The sequence below is a fragment of the Canis lupus genome, chromosome 7, assembly GCF_011100685.1.
Source record: "Canis lupus familiaris isolate Mischka breed German Shepherd chromosome 7, alternate assembly UU_Cfam_GSD_1.0, whole genome shotgun sequence".
Classification (NCBI taxonomy): domain Eukaryota; kingdom Metazoa; phylum Chordata; class Mammalia; order Carnivora; family Canidae; genus Canis; species Canis lupus.
In genome coordinates, this window is record NC_049228.1 from 6,821,221 (window position 1) to 6,836,951 (window position 15,731).

General features: G+C 55.3%; 1 protein-coding gene and 1 long non-coding RNA gene across 2 annotated transcripts in view; one reads left to right on the top strand and one right to left on the bottom strand.

The window, feature by feature from the left end:
* PLXNA2 (plexin A2) overlaps window positions 1-15,731 on the bottom strand; it is a 205,642-nt gene that overhangs the window by 188,328 nt on the left and 1,583 nt on the right. The window lies entirely within an intron of this gene.
* Window positions 1,388-2,992, top strand: LOC119872492. Its single transcript, XR_005361864.1, has 3 exons — window positions 1,388-2,044; window positions 2,141-2,303; window positions 2,394-2,992. It is a non-coding gene; the product is annotated as an uncharacterized LOC119872492 (long non-coding RNA).

Here is a 15,731-nt window from a genome sequence, read left to right on the forward strand (position 1 = left end):
AGTTGTCTCCCTGAATTATGAAGGGCTCTGAAGACACACACTCGCTCGAGGGGTGCTGGAGGGGAGGGGGCCTGGCTCCTTTCTGGGGCAGGGCCGGGCTGGCTTTGCAAAGTCAAAACAAGATTCATTACCCTGGGGCCAGGAGCTGGGAGATACACCGCCTGACCCTGCAGACCTGCCCCATATGTCATGGGCCTGTCAGAAATCTCCCAGAATTCCCTTTATTATCTAAAGGTCGCCACCCGGGCAGCGCTGAGAGAGCCCACGGTCTAAACTCAACTACAAGAGCAATCAATTTCAAGCAGCTGCTCCCCCCCCCCGCCCCGCCCCCTTCCCTGGGCTCTGCCCTCTTCAACCCCCTCTGGGGGATGGCCAGGGAGGAGCATGCCTGCCATGGGCACCTCACCCCTGGGGCAGAAGGAATTCCTGCGAGTTTGAGTTTGCGGGACCCTGAGCATTGGGCCCTGGGAGCAAGCCTGCCCCCTGCACGGCGTGGGGCCTGGAGCGGTCACCCTGCTTCTCCCCTGGCCCCGCTTACACCATCCTAGAAGTGGGGCTACTGCTCTGGGAGGCGTTCTGGGAGTAAAGGGCAGAAAGAGGAATTCTCAGGCTCCTGGCAAAGGCAGGCTAGGCATAAAAGTGGGGATACGGCTAAGCCGAGTCGGGGTCGTGCTCGGAGCCTTCATGCCCTGAGGGCCGTGAGCAGCATAAAATAGCAACTGCCATTTGCTTCCTGTTAACAGAAATGATAAAAAAAAAAAAAGGAGCCACTGTTATGATAGTTATGATATTATTTTTTAAAAATATTTTATTTATTTATTCATGATAGAGAGAGGCAGAGACACAGACAGAGGGAGAAGCAGGCTCTATGCAGGGAGCCTAATGTGGGACTCGATCTCGGGACCCCAAGATCACGCCCTGGGCCGAAGGCAGATGCTTAACCGCTGAGCCACCCAGGGATCCTAGTTACGATATTATTTATTAACCCCTTGCTCCGTGGCACACTGCGCTAGATCCTTTGCCGGTGCAACGGAGAATTTTGTGATTCTCTTGCAAGATGGGCATTATTCTCCCCATTTCACAGATGAAAAACCCGAATCCTGGGAAGGCTGAATCACTGGACCGGCGTCATCCCACTCAGAAGCGGGACTTTCCGACGGACACGTCTCCCCCACTCTTCCACATTGCCTATACGTATTTAGATGTTATTTTTCCACCAAACCCTCTTATCGCTGGTCTGGGAAAACTCTGCAGAATGTTAAGTAAGATCTGGCAAGTACTGTAAAGGTCAAAACCTAAGGCTCCCATTTTATTTTGGTAATGAAGCAGGGCTGCGGGTGGGGGTGGGGGTGGGGGTGGGGGAGGTAGGGGTGGATTCTGGGGCAGTTTTGTGGCAAGAGGTCTGCTAGCTGGCAGTCACCTTTCAGAGACATTCCAAAAGACCTTTCCAAGGAGCCTGGAGACGTATCTCCTGCCTTCTCACCCCATCCTTACTGTACACGGGGGAGCCAAGGGCTCTGAGGTTGGAATGGGGCAGGAGAACAGGACACGGGGTAGAAGGTGCCCGACTAAATTGTTTTTTTTTTTTTTCTTTTGTTTTTTTTTTTCCGACTAAATTGTTAAATAAATTACGGTTACTCCACATAATGGCATATTATGCTGCCATTAACAGTAATGTTTTCAAGGAATAATGACACAGCTCCGATTCACAGCAGTGGGAGGCAAAGCGAGAGAAAAGCAGAGGAAGGAAAAAAAAAATCCAAACAAAACACCAGGCGTTCCTCTCAGCTCTCAGGCAATGGCCTGGCCCTAAACCCCACTTCCTTTCCCTGCAAGCTGCCCCGTCTCTCTCCTCTTGAAGGAAAACCAGCATGGCCCTGGCCATTCCCTGGCACCTCCTGTTTCTCTTGGAGACCCTCCTGCCTCTCTACTCCCCGGTGGCCCCCAGAGCCAGCCACGGACGTGCTCCAGGGGCAAGGAGCCTTCCCCACCATTGCTGCTTCGTCCTCATGGCAGGGACGGGAGCCACTGGTGCCAGACCCAGGTGCGTCTTTCAAACCCCGTCCTTTCCCAAAGTCAGGCTTTCCAAAGCTCCAGAGAGGTCTCTTTACCAGCAAGCCTGGCATTGTCTCCCTGACAGTGGTGCACGTGAGACTGGCCCAGACACTATCAGCAGCGACGGGCCCTGGTGAAAGCCACTGGCAGCTGAGATTGGGCCACAGATCTCCTGTCCGGTTTGTCTACTTGCTGGGCACATGGCCAGAGTGCGATAGCCACCTATGGAAGCACCTTCTGTTGCCCAGGTAGGCTCAAGGCTGGACTGCCAAGTACCCAAGTTCAAGTTCTTCCCAAGCTGGCTCTTCTTTCTACAGCTTCCCTTCCACCCCTCCCAGAGTGGCTCTACTCCCAGCAAACCGGTTCGTGTGCAGAGTCCCCAGGACACTTTTCAGAGTTTCACCGCTTGCAGATGCTCTCCCTGGAACACCTGTCTCCACTTTCTTCTTGGCCCATTCCAAACCCTGTCCATCCTTCAAAGCTTCAGGAAGCCTCTAGGACCTCCCCGCCCCCAATCACCTCTGTCCCTTCCAAAGTCAATCAGGAACTGTCATTTTTAGCGCCTGCTGCATTGCCTTGTCGGCTCTCTTATTATGTGACTGCGTCCTACCTCTGCATCGAATTAGAGGCTCTTAGATAGGAGTGCAGGAGCAATCCCTCCTCATGCTCTTCAGCATCCTGTGCAAGGATAGCGTGATGCCTTTCACCCCATTCTGTGCTCAGTCTGAATCAGGGAGAACAGGGGAGAGGGGAAGTAGCGAGGGTGCTGAGGTGCTTTTCTCAGCGACCAGTCTGCCCTTAAACATGGTTTGAACTAACAGGCGTGGCTCGAGGATTTGCCACAACTGACGGAGGGAGTGAAGAAGGGAGTGAACTGTTTGGGAAGGCCCCTGGCTGTTGTCCATCTTCAACCCACTGGGGAAAGAGAAAATGCCACTGGGAGGTGGATGAGATGGGGAGAAGGATGAAGAAGAATGGTGGTCGGGGGCGGGGGGGGGGCGTTCTGTTGGCGAAGGATGCGCAACACAGACAGAGATCGTGCAGGAGGAGCCTTGGCAAGAGAGCTCCAAAGACACAAATTGCACAAGTTCACAGATCACACAAGATGCATATAGCAATAAGCAGCCAACTGACAGCAAGAGTGATCAAGAGCAGAGTGGGGTGGGGTGGCTTCAGAACAGGGCTCTTCTGTAAGGGGGTCAAAGTCACTGTGGGACCTGTCTCTGGGCAGCAGGTGCAGCAAAGAGACTGTGGGCTTTGGGGACAGACCCCAAGTCTCAGGTCTAGCTCCACCACTTCCTAGTTCGGTGACCTTGAACCTGTTATTTAACCTTTCGAAGCCTCCGTGTCCTCAGCTGTGGAAGGACACCTCGTAGGCCTGTGGTGAGAATCAATGAGACAATGGGTACAGAAAGTGTCTGCAAACTCCACGGTGTTGAATAAACACCAGTGACTCTTGTTTCTGTGTTTGGAGAAACACCATACAAGGACATCACCTCCTTGGCAGCGCCGGCTGCCCTGTGTGTGCTGGTGACAAAGGCCGGAGGCTCTGCTTCAGCCAGGTGACAGGTGATTCTTGTGCTCAGGGAAGCTCCTGAGGCCCTGGCCTCTCAGGAGAAACTGGGTGCTGCTGGTCCCTTATCGTCTTTCTCCCCAGTCCCCTGAGTCCCACGCTTTCCAACAAACCCCCTACTTGCTCTCACCTCGAGGGTGATTTAAGGGCTGCTTCTGCTGCTCTTGGTGATTCATCCATGTGCCCTTGGTGGGAAAGAGGGAGGGAAGGAGGAAAGAGGAAAGCCAGCCCTGGGGAGGAGGAGCGGGAGCCGAAGCCCAGGACAGTCCCTGGGCTGGAGCTCCGAGTTCTCTGGGCTCCTCCTGTTGCCGGGTCTGACCAGCATGTGGGGTGAAATCCCCCCCCATGTGATCCTCGCCTGCATCTCCTCCTCTCCGGGGCTCTTCTGAACTGACAGCCCGCCTTCTAATAAAAAGTTGTAACTCCTTTTTAAGAGGAAGCTTCTTAAGCAGGCTGTGTCCCCACCCTGTACCTTCCCACCTTCAGGTTCTATTATTCTTCTCTCTTTGTCTGAGACTCTGAGCTCTTGCAGAAAAGATCCTGAGCTGCCAGGCAGCCTCTCTTAAGTAACAGGCACGTTCACAGGCATGTACACGAACAGGAGAAGTGCGCTGGAGCTCCATAAAAGGGACCCATGTGGCCTGGGAGGTGGCTGCCATTCCAGAAAGAGATCCTGTCCACTCAAGGGGCTTGCCTCTGCCCAGATGCACGAGCACTTGGTCTGCAGGAGCCTTTAAACACCTGCAGTGGCATCAGGGCCTCTCTGAGAGCCTGGCAGTCCTCCCGACTGGCAATGTCTGTGACCCCAGCCCCGCTTGGAGGGAAAGTGAAGGCCCCTGTTATCAGACAGGCTGACACAGGGAGAGAAGAATGTGCTGGGAGGGAGAGCAGGGGGGACGCAGGCTGGTGCAGCAGTGGGGGACCTGGGGCGGGAGATGAAAAGAACTTCCAGAGTGAGACAATCTGTCCCCCCACCTCCCCCACCCCCCTGATGATGAATGGGGTGTGAGAGAAGAGTCTGGAAAAGGATAAACAGCCAGGAGGGAAGCAGGAGGGAGGGAGGGGCAAGGAGAAAGAATGTTGAGGTCAAAGAGCAGAGAAAATGCTCTCGGGAGTGATTGATTCAAGATCCAACATGTTGCACACCCGCATGGGCGCACACGCGCACACAGATGTGCTCAGCCACAGCCTCCCCTCCCACGGCCCCGCCAAGGTGTGCGAGCAAGGCTGCTTCTCCGCCAGAGCCATCCCGTGTCCTCCGGAAAACCTCTCTTCTGCTGTTTTGTTCTCGAGGCCCAGGACACCCCCCCCCCCCACCGCCCGTAACAGAAGCTGCCGTGTGTGCCTGTGATTTCAGAGTTCACTAAGTCATCTCCTTAGCGTCCCCGTCCTGCAGCCTTGAGGGAGCGGCAGCAGTGCCGCTTCACAGGTGAGAAGGCAGGTGTATGCCAGGTGGACTATTGTGGCCAAGGTACTAGATGTGGAGGTGGGGCTTAGGGCTCCTGTGGCCTCGCTGCTCTGCCACCTGGGCTGGGGGGGGTGGGGGGGCACCACCTGAGATTGCCAAGGAGAGATCACGTGCTCCAATGGTCACGCCAGCCTCCAGGTGGGCACGACGCTGGTCATACTCGGGGACATGCTTTGGAATGGGGGTGGGGTATCGGGAGCTCCACTCAGAGTTGAGTTCTTCGGGACTGTGGAGGCCTGGTGGGGAGCTCAGGGCCACCTGCAGAAGGTCACCTGGCTCCTGCCCTGCCCTGGCTGGTGAGAAGGCGGAGGGTGGGGGGGCTAGAGGCCTGGTGGGGAGCTTGGGGCCACCTGCAGAAGGTCACCTGGCTCCCACCCTGCCCTGGCTGGTAGGAAGGCAGGGGCCAGTGGGTGGCCCCCAGGGCTGGCACAGGTGATGGCCATTGGAGAGATTCCAGAAGCAGGACTTTGTCAGGAGAGGGGCTGGGGTGCTAAAGCCCACCCCCCCCCCCCACACACACACCTGCTGCTCTTCCCTGGGGGGCAGAGAATTAGCCGCCACCTGCCCCTCTGAACGCCTGCCGGCTTCCGCAGTCCCCGCAGCCAGCCCGGGGGAGCAGAGGCAGCTCCTACCTGCCCGGGGCCTTCTCTCCCCCACCTTCCCCGCTCTCCCCTGGCCCTGCTGCTCTTCACTTCTCAGCCCTGGCAGATCACTGATTAATTCGGGGCTGTTTAATAACCCTTCCATTTCGATGAAACAAGCTGTCTTGTTTTCTTTATTTTTAACACCGACTTTCGTTTCTTTGCTAAGCATCGTACTGTCATTTAAATTTCTCTGTCTCCAACCAAGCTGATAATAGACCGGAGTGAGCAGCTGCTTCCGTCCTGTTTATGACAATGATTAGAAGTTAGGGCTGTGCGAGCCGAGAGCTGACCCAGACTCCGTGCCGACGGGTGGGCCCCGGCTCCTGGACCGAGTGCTCACTTTCACGTGATTGCGAGAATTCTGGCTCCCGGGGAGACGAGGGCTTTAGCCTCCCTGGCACACTGCTCTGGGGGGAGTCGAGGGGGTGGAGGCTGGGTGGGGGTGAGAACCAGCTCTATTTACTATGGAATTAAGGCCAGCAGCTGCAGGTCATTCTCACAGCCCGGGCCAGCCCTCCACCTCACTTCCAGCGGAGCCTCTTCCTCCCTTGTATTTACTGAGCAGCAACCTGGGCCTCCAGGTGACGAGACCTGGAAGCGGGTGCAGATCTCAGCCATCACCTGCTGTACCCTTCTGCTCCACAGAGGAATCCCTTCCTGAGACCGGGGTGTCGTCTTCCACCCTCTGTTTAAAGTCCCCAAATGCAGCAGGGCTCATTGCCTCCCTCGAGGGCCCCTTCTGGGGCCCGGCTTAATCCCTCCCTCTTCCGCCCGCTTGCAGGACTTACACTGAACTTGTGTGAGCATCATGTATGTGCCTCCCCGACCTCCCCGGCCATATAGCAAGCCTGTCACGAGCCTGGACAGGGACATGCCTTCCGCATGAAACACTTGGCACGTAGTACGTATTCAATAAACGCATATTCCATCAAACTGAATTCTATTGCACCACCTTCGATCTCTGCAAGTAATGCACCTTTCTTCTACCTGGCAGGCTCCTGGCTAAGCGTCCCCTGCTTTCTCTACCTGGGCAAGTGTCCTGCCTCTTCCTGTCCTGAGGCTCCACACTGTGGCTTCCCGGGGGAGAGGGGGGGGAGACCAGGACCCTGCTTTTCCCTCTGGGCCCCGAGGGACTACACAGCTGGTGGAAAGCTCAGCCAAGAAAGCTGCGGGCATGCGGAGGGCGCCAATCAGGTGGCCTGGACCAGGTCCTGTGGCTCCCAGCTCCCCGGCTCATTCTCTCTGCGTTGGCCCCGGCTGCCTGAGAAAGCTCACAGGTGCACGCGTGGGGCCCAAACTCTGGCTGGCCTGCCGCTCCCGCTCCCCTCCCCGGCAGCCTCCCAGCCAGCCCCGTCTGCAGGCAGCTGCTCAGGCCATTGTCTCACCCTCTTCAAGTGCTGAATGCTGAGTCTATAGAGACCGAGACACAAACAGTGCCCACAGCGCCTCTCGGGAGGGAGGGGAGGCCTGGCCTTGCCAGGGCCATTGACTGTGCAAATAGCAAGGCTTGCAGTGGTGGATGGAGGAAAGCTGGTCGCAGCAAGTGAAAAGAGGGGGGCCTTTGCACAGCTCCAGGGAGAGGCCGTCTGGGTGTCCTAGGGCCTGCAGGCCGGCAGACAGGGGGAGACGTGGGTGTTCTCAGGGACTACTGCCCCGAGGGAAAGACAGAGACAGAGGGATGGGGTCGGTGTCTGGGCACAGTTGGGACAGGAGAGACTGGAAGAGAAGTGGCTGAGGGCAGCTCGTCCGGCTGGGTGAGGCTGGGGCCAACAAGCCTCCTCGTGCTTGGAGGGCAGTGAATGGCCACCCACTGGTGACTCGGGCCCTTCTACTCACCCAGTTGGGTTTGGACTCAGGCTTCACATCTATGATAGGAGCCTGGGCGGGCGCTTCCATCACACACTCAGAAACACTTCCCAGGCAGTCCACCGAAAACACCCATTTCGTTTGTAAGTCAAGCTGTTTTCTCAGAAGCGATTTATTTTTAAAAAAGATTTTTTATTTGAGACAGAGAGCAAGGGAGTGAGAGGGACAGAGGGAAGAAGGAGAGAGAGAGAAAACAGGAGTGGGGAGGGAGGAGCGAGGGAGAGAGAGAAGCAGACTCCTCACCGAGCAGGGAGCCCAAAGTGGGGCTTGATCTGGGGGGGACCCCAGGATCGTGACCTGAGCTAAAGGCAGACCCTTAACTGCCTGAGCCACCCAGGTGCCCCTCAAAAGTGATTTAGAAAGGAAAAGGCACCTTGCCACACTCATTTTCCACAGTTGGCTGTTGGACCAGGCTGCCAACGGACAGGACTCTCTCCTCCCAGAGCCACCTTCCCAGGCTCTGTGCTTCCAGCAAGGGACAAGGCTGGATGCCAGGGGGCTCCTGGGGCTACAAGAAGACACTGACGCATCTCACCAGACATCCAGCTGTTCTATCCACTGATCAGCGCTGGCCAAGGACCTACGTGGTCCTGCTTGGGCTCTGGGGCCCAGCTCCTGCCAATGCCCTTCATGCTGAGTCAGCCCCATTAATACACTCAGAGGAGCTCTCTCTGCAGGAGAGGTACAAGCCTTATTGCAGGCAGGCCGCCCGAGGCCCCTGAGATCTTCGCCTTCTCCCGCCAGGCCAGGCTGACTCCCAAAAATATGCCAACTGACCAGTTCTGTGACGGCGTCAGCTCAACTCTTAAAGCAGCAGCCACCCAAACCCCACGAGTAGCACATTCAGAATTCAAATTCCAACCCCCTCCCACCCCGCCTGGCCCACGGTTAAATGTTAACCATGAGCCATGCGTGTGCCCCCACAGCATCAGGAATACGCCTGGCTTCCCTCTCCCTTTCCAGTTCCCCTGGGACTTTTATCTATTTTTATACACAAGAACCTTTAGCACATAGATTTTCTTTAAATAAAATCTTATTTTCTCAGAAAGTTCCAAACAAATTCAGAGAGACAGAGAAAGAGAGAGAGAAGGAGAGAGAGAGATGTCCCTAGCTTGGCGTTATTCCTGCCCTAAATTTTAGAATGGTTTTGCATATTTGCAACAATTGTCATTTTTCCAAATCCCCTAACTATCTTCCTATGCCTGGCTCCGGAAACAAAGGGACGCGACGGTGCCTGGGTAGTCACGGAAGGCACGCGTTCCTGCCGTACAGATGGAGAAACTGAGATGCAGGATAAGCAGCAGGGGCCAACTCTCCTAGAGTGTCTCAGGGCTCCCTCTCGCCTCCCTCCTGTGATCAGAGAGCAAATGGTGGATGAGCCCCTGTGGCAGGTGAGAAATCTTTTAGGAAGAGGGGAGAGTGACAAGTGTGAGCGAAGGCCCTTTGTTCCCGTGCATTAGGACCTTATGCTGACAGCAGACCCTTCCTGGCCATCTGTTCCCACACCCTGCTCGGTAGGGCCTGAACCTCCTACACCAGGGTGCCAGGTGTGGCTTCCCCCGGGGTCACATGCAATTCATATCATTTGCCCCAAGTGTCTCAGCACTGGGCCCTCTGGTCCACAAAGCTGAAGGGCCCCGCACCCTGGCGGTCCCTCAGAGTGGGCCGCTGGACTTGACATCTGTTCATTTCCGGATCAAACTCAGGAAGGTATTGGCCTGAGAGAAACCCTGGTGGTGTGGGTTTTCATCCCACTGAATGCCAAAGGGTTTGGCTGGAAGGCCTAGGGGCCTGGGGTGAGGGTGGTGTAGGGGGCAGGCTTGTCAGGTGACCGTGAAATCCTGACCCCCACCCCCTCTGGGGACACAACACCTGGGCCAACATGGAGCAGATAGGGCTCTCCTGTCTGGGGACAGGGGAGGAGCCTGGGCTTCCTGTCTGGCTCTGACCTAGGCTTCCAGGGAGGACTCTGAAGTTGAGAAAATAGGCTTTTCTCCCTCAGGTATCTCTGGTGCCCAGGAGGGGAAAAAAAAAAAGGAAGCTGGGGTGGGGGGTGGGGGGTGGGCAGCAGTCAAGGGAGGTGGAGGGTCAGAGGCCAACGTAATATTTACCCAGCCCAGCCAAGGCCTTTCGCTTTTATGAAGCAGGAAACCACTTCAAAGCAGCAACATCCCCTCTTGCCACTGTGTCTGCTCTCTGGTCCCCCTGCCTTTATGGGGCAGGCAGGGCTTTTTCACCTCCACGTCCTCTCCTCCTGAACCTTCCCTCTTCTCCCTTAACAGAAGGAGCCTCTGCTCTGCCTCCAGCTCAGAGAACTTCCACAGCTTGCCCATTGGCCTTAGGGCGGTGACAATGCCTAGGCGTCCCTGACAGCCCCTCTCTTCCCTGGATTTCTCATTTCCTCAGTGGGCGGCCTACCACTTTGGGACCCGAGGGCGGGGGGCGGGTTCTGGGGTTAGTTCCTCATCCGAAGCGTCCATTCCACAACAGGGCTGAAAACAGAAAAACGAGGACAAGGGGAAGCCCCAGACACCAGAGTCTAGCGGTTCTCTACATTTGGGGGGGATCATAGACGTCCCTCTTTCTATACACACACACGTCACATACATATACAAATACGTGTATATTTACACAGGTATAGACACAGATATAGCTATCAATGGCCTCCTGAAGCCCAAGCATGCCCCCTTGTTCCGCCTGCCCCAGTGCAAGATCTGTCCACCTTAGATATAATTTTAAGGTGCAAGGAGAGTACAGCCTTCCTCTATAGGGTTGGATAAAGTTTTTCTCCATTGAGGAGAAGTCAATCTCCTTTTCACCTCCTTCCATCCATCCTCCCCTCCCTTCCCTCTGGACAGAAATCTTAACAAGAGATTGGTTCCCTCTCCAGGCAGGGAACAGGGCAGAGGTGGCTGGTGGCCTTGGCTCGCCCTGCCCAGCCAAGGTGTGGGGGTAAAATCCGAATTCTATTTCTGCCGGGTCTGACCCGTTTAATGAGTTCATTCAGGTAAGAGCGGGTGAGTTAACAGCAGGATTCTGGACACTGAAATGTGAGCACAGATGAGTAATAACATTTCCCGAGGAGCCACAGGGGCACCAAGCCGCCCACCGGGCTCTAGAGGACGGAAAGGGATGCAATTTGCATAGAATGCAGGGTGGAAAGCCCTCAGGAGTGTGGGCAGCCCGGCCCTTGCTGTCGGATGTTGGCTAACACAAAACAACTGCAAGGCTGGCGGTCCCCTGAATATCCACGGAGGATGAGGGGAATTAGGGGTAGTTCTGAGAACAGACATTCCCAAGGGCCCACTGAGGTTCTCAGGCCTGCGAGTCTCTCTCCTGGAAATCTACACCTTCCAAGGACCAGAGCCAAAGCTTCCAGGAGCTTCTGTGCCTTCACTTCCTTGCCTTCCCCCCCCCTCGCCCCCCACCCCCAACACTGTTAACTCCATCCTGCCTTTTACTAAAGGCTCCCTGGAGGATCCTTGGCTTAGATCACGGTCCCCCCGACCCCTCCCACCCCCCCTCCCCGCTGCCCGCAGCATACTGTTTCTTGGAGGTAGGATCTCTTACATTTTCATCTTTGTTTTGCTGCTCCTCCATCCCTAGCATTGCACAAGGAAGTGATTGGTTTCTATTTGTTTAAAAGCAAATGGATTCCAATTTCTGCTTTTGGTGTCTTCCTCTTTGGCTCACTGCAAGGGCAAGACACGGGGTGGGGGTGGGGGTAAGCTTCCAAAGACCAGGGGTAAAGTTGGAGGGGATGTCCTGGGGTTCCCCTCTCATCCCCTCTTCCATAGCCCCCACCTCATCCCCAAACAAACCACCAAGGTGGGAAGAAGGGAGGGTGTTTAAAGACGGGAAGAGAAAGCCTGGGAGGTGAGCTCCCTGATGGTGCACTGGAGGCGCCTCTGTCCGAAGCCTCTGTCCTCTCTCTCTCTCTCTCTCTGGAAGCTTCAGAGAGAACGTTGTTGTGGGGGGTATGGAGGAAAGAGGTTCATTCATGGGCCATTCACGCGGAGCCCCAGGATCCCTCCCCCTCTTCCTTCTCAAAGACAAGCTGAACCTTCCGAGGGCAACCCCGTTGCCTTTTATCTCTCATACTCAAAGTAATTTTAGCCAAGGAAAAGCAGGATTAAACTTTCATAACATGATACATTTATCTTGTTTTCCTTCTTTTCTCTCTCTTCCCTTCCCTCCCTCCGCTTGACCCCAGGTAGATGCGAGCCAACCGGAAGCCAAGACGAGGCATCAGGGGCTCTGCTATCAGATCCGAAGGGATGCGACTCTCTGGCCCCCTCCCTGTCCCCAAACTTCGCTGTTTTTCCAGAGCCCTGTTAGACAGTTCTCATCTCCGCAGATGAGAAAAGCCTCTGGACTCTGTTCCCTCTCCATATTGTCCTCTGCTGAAATGAAAGAGGGGGATTATGACTCAGAGAAAGGCTCCCACAGAGAATATGAAGAAAAGATTAAATCGGCGATACAACGTTGACATGCGTTCAGTTCCTGAAAAGTCTTTCTAAAAAAGTCTCCTCGGGAGCAGGTTTGCTACCACCTGGGAGGATCTCGAAAATCTACATTTAGGGAGCTGGGGGCTGGAGGGGATGGGGGGAGGCATGTGAAGGCGGCTTGGGCTTGGGCCAAGAACTTCTGCTGCTGATAAAGGAGGCCCCAGCAGTCCGGGGGGGGGGGGGGTGCAGGCCAGCAGACTGCACTGCCTGCTAACTGGAGACTACGGCATCCCCTTCCCTGGGGCCGACCCCGGAGGCATCCTGCATCCTGCCTGCTGAGCCGCCGGGGCAGGCCTCTCCCCAGCCTGGCTGCACACACTGCTGGGGCGCCTCCGGTGACTGCTTCCCCAGACGGCGGCCCCGAGGTCCCCTGGCAATAGGACCCCACCAGTTGTAGTCTTGGGGTAGTGACAGCTGGGAGTTTCTAATATTTTTTTTCCTTCTTAAAAAAAAAAAAAAGGCACAGAAACCACAGTTTCAGGCCAAGCCTGGTTTTCAAGATCCCCCTCTAGTGGAGCTGACCTGCTACTTCAGCTCCCCACAGCAGCCCGGATGGAGCCTCCCCTTGCCTGGGAAGAAGGGCTCCCTTAGCCTAGACTGTTCTTTCCCACATGCTTTCCGATTGCTCCCAGCTCTGTGGCCTGCTCACACCGCCAATCTCTCCGTCCTTATCTTCCTTTCGCTGCACCCTGCTTCTCTGGGTCCCCGTGACTATTTCTACATCTGGACTTGGGCTTTCCACGTGTGACTCTGTTCCTGCATCTTGTGGGTCTGCAATGCTTGGTTCATCTGCCGACTTTTTATTTATTTATTTATTTTTATTTTTTTTAAATTCTGAAGTTCAAGAAGCCAGGTCTGATGAACTGGCAATGCTCTGACATGGCCCTGGATCAAAGGACCGACTCTGGGAGAGCCCAAATAGGGACCCACCAGTCAGATCATAGAAGCACTAGGACAGTCCAGTGCTCCTGGAGGAGAAGAGAACTTGGACCGAAACTCTCCCCTCTCCCATGCCCCAAGCAAATCTGGGCCCTCTGTGTTGATCCCTCTGCTTGAAACATTGTAGAACGTGAGCTTGGCGCTCTGGCTTTAGGGTCTTGAGTGGAACCGGTCTGCTCCCCTCCATCAGTTCTCTCCACCAGCCCCCCTCCCTGCTTCCTGGTGGCTGAGATGCACGCTGCCATGAAACAACAGGCAATGCCTGGGTGAAGGGACAGCTGGCAGGGGGTGGGAAGAGGGTGCCCCTGCCAGGGAAGGCGGGTGGGGGTGGGGGAGGGTAGGTCGGGGCCAGGACTGAGCCTCTGGCTGGAGCAAGGAGGGGAGACAGAACAAATGTTCCGCTGAGCCAGAGGGGGATGCAGGGAACACCTGCTGGGCTTCTGGGTTTCTGAGACCTATCTTTTCCCCTGAGCAGGAGATCTGGCCCAGGCCGGGCACGGGGTTAATGGTTAACCAACTCTAGGAGCAGGGAACTTCTGCACTGCTCAGGCCTAAGCCTGCTCTTTCAGCTGTCACCCTCCCCTCCTCCGCTTCCTTTACACTCTTGCCCGGTAGGGACACTGCTCCCCAACAAAGAACTTTCTCGCCTCTATTTCTGCCCTCGAATTCCAGATGGAACAGTGTGGAGCTAGATAAAGAGGTTCCATATGCCCCAGTGCCAGGGAATGGGGCCCCGGAGAGCCCGAGGGCTAAGCCGAGGAGAAAAGGGGTGTCCCCGTTCTTACCATCCATCCCTCCCAGGGCGCCTTTGGGACCGGCCGTTTGACCCCGGGAAGAACTGCCTTTCTCTGTCTCCGCAGGGCTCACCTTTCGAAATGACCAAAAAAGAAGTGGACGCACACCCAGCCTTCATGTACTCTAATCAGGCATGAAATCTTTGTAACTAAGTGAAAAAACTGTTTCCCATAAGGGAATCCGTTCCATTCATCATTGTTGGAACTGAGCATATGTGAAGGGGAGAAAAAGAATATTCACATATAATGAATTGATAGCAGACTGGCCCTGGGTGAGGGTGGTAGTGATGGGGGTGGGGTGCAGACGAGCTGCAAAGCGACAACACCTCGAAGCCAGTCTCCCTGTGGACAGTCCTGAATTATTTGTAGTTAACAGACTGTAACACAATGCTCCAGTCTCTTTACGACCAGAATGGGGGTGGGGTGGGTGTAGGGGCTTCGGCTTGCCTTGGAGCTCCTTACCTCTCCATTTGCCATGATGGACAGAAGTATATCGGGCCCCAGTCTGTGTGTGAGTGGAGACAGCTGTGTGGCAATGCAGAGAGACAGCTGGGGGGTGGGGTGGGGGAGCTGCTGCTGCTGGGGACAGGAATTGCCTCCCCTCACAACAAACCTCATATCTTGGGGAGGCAGCTGTAGAAAAGGAGGCAGGATAGCGACTATAAACCCCCAAACAGTGACAACTCCAGCACCATAAATATTCCATAGTACCCGAACTGGGGAGTTTCGGCTGCTGCCAGCTGGCGCCTTGGATATTTAACTGTGGCACTGGTTTCCCCTCCTGCGCCTGTGTCTTCTTGTAACGTGCCCATGAAATAAAGATGAACGGGCTCATCGGAAGTATTGGCAAATGGGAAAGGGGTCCAGTGGAGAAGTAGCTGTTCTTTGACAGTTTTCTTTTTTAACCTCATGCTATAAGCACAGACTCCAGGATTCCAGATGGTGAACTTTTACATTTACTACACCTGCAAGCGTTTGGCTGGTCAAGCATGTTGGAGGGTAGGTGCTCCCCAGCTCTGGGGGGACAGGGATAGGTACTCAGGCCAGCTCCGAAATGGGAGTCACCAATCTGATAATGACATGGTTTCTTTTGGGGGATGGACACGTAACACCACAGTTTGCTCTTCATTTGGACTTGGGTTGAAAGGCCAACCAGCCCCTCTGCTCTACTACAGGGTGTGAGGTACCCCGATCCTCCCGTCCTATTAAAGAGACCGGGATGGGGGCAGGGGTTCTCCAGCCAGACCCATGACCCCTGGGCAGAGGAGACCTTCCGCTACTTTACTTTACCCCTTCGGATCCTGCTGATCCTCGGCAGCATCCCCACTGCACCTCGCTCCAAATGTCATTTCCATTTAACTGCTTTGCAAGCCAATTTGCCCCGTCCTAATGCAATTTGCTGAGGACAGTGAGGGAGCAGAGAGGGCAGCCTGCATTGCCCTCCCTTTATCAGCGGGTCCCTGAAGAGGGTCGGCTGGGGGCCTGGGGGACAGAAGGGAAGGCTCCTTCAGGTCATGCAGGGAGGGCAAGTTCTAGGATGAGGAAGGGTCCCGGGAAAGGCGGACATGCCAGGTGGAAGAAGGGAAAAGAAAAACAACCTCACTGGGATATCTTGACAGATTGCTCTCAGTTTTCTACTCTCTTGCCTCACTCCACCCCCCCCACGACCCCCCACCCCAGGCCAAGGAGGAGAGATCACAGGTAATTAGTTCAAACGGTGCTGTGTGAGGTGAGAGGGAAGTTAATGAATTCTCTCTTGCCAGGAGGTCAGAGGAGAGAGGACTGCTAGCAACTCCGGGAGCTTTCTGGGGTGATTGCACAAAAGTTGTGCATTTCAATTAGGAATAGCTGAATTCCTCCAGCCAGAGCTATCTCTTCCGGGGC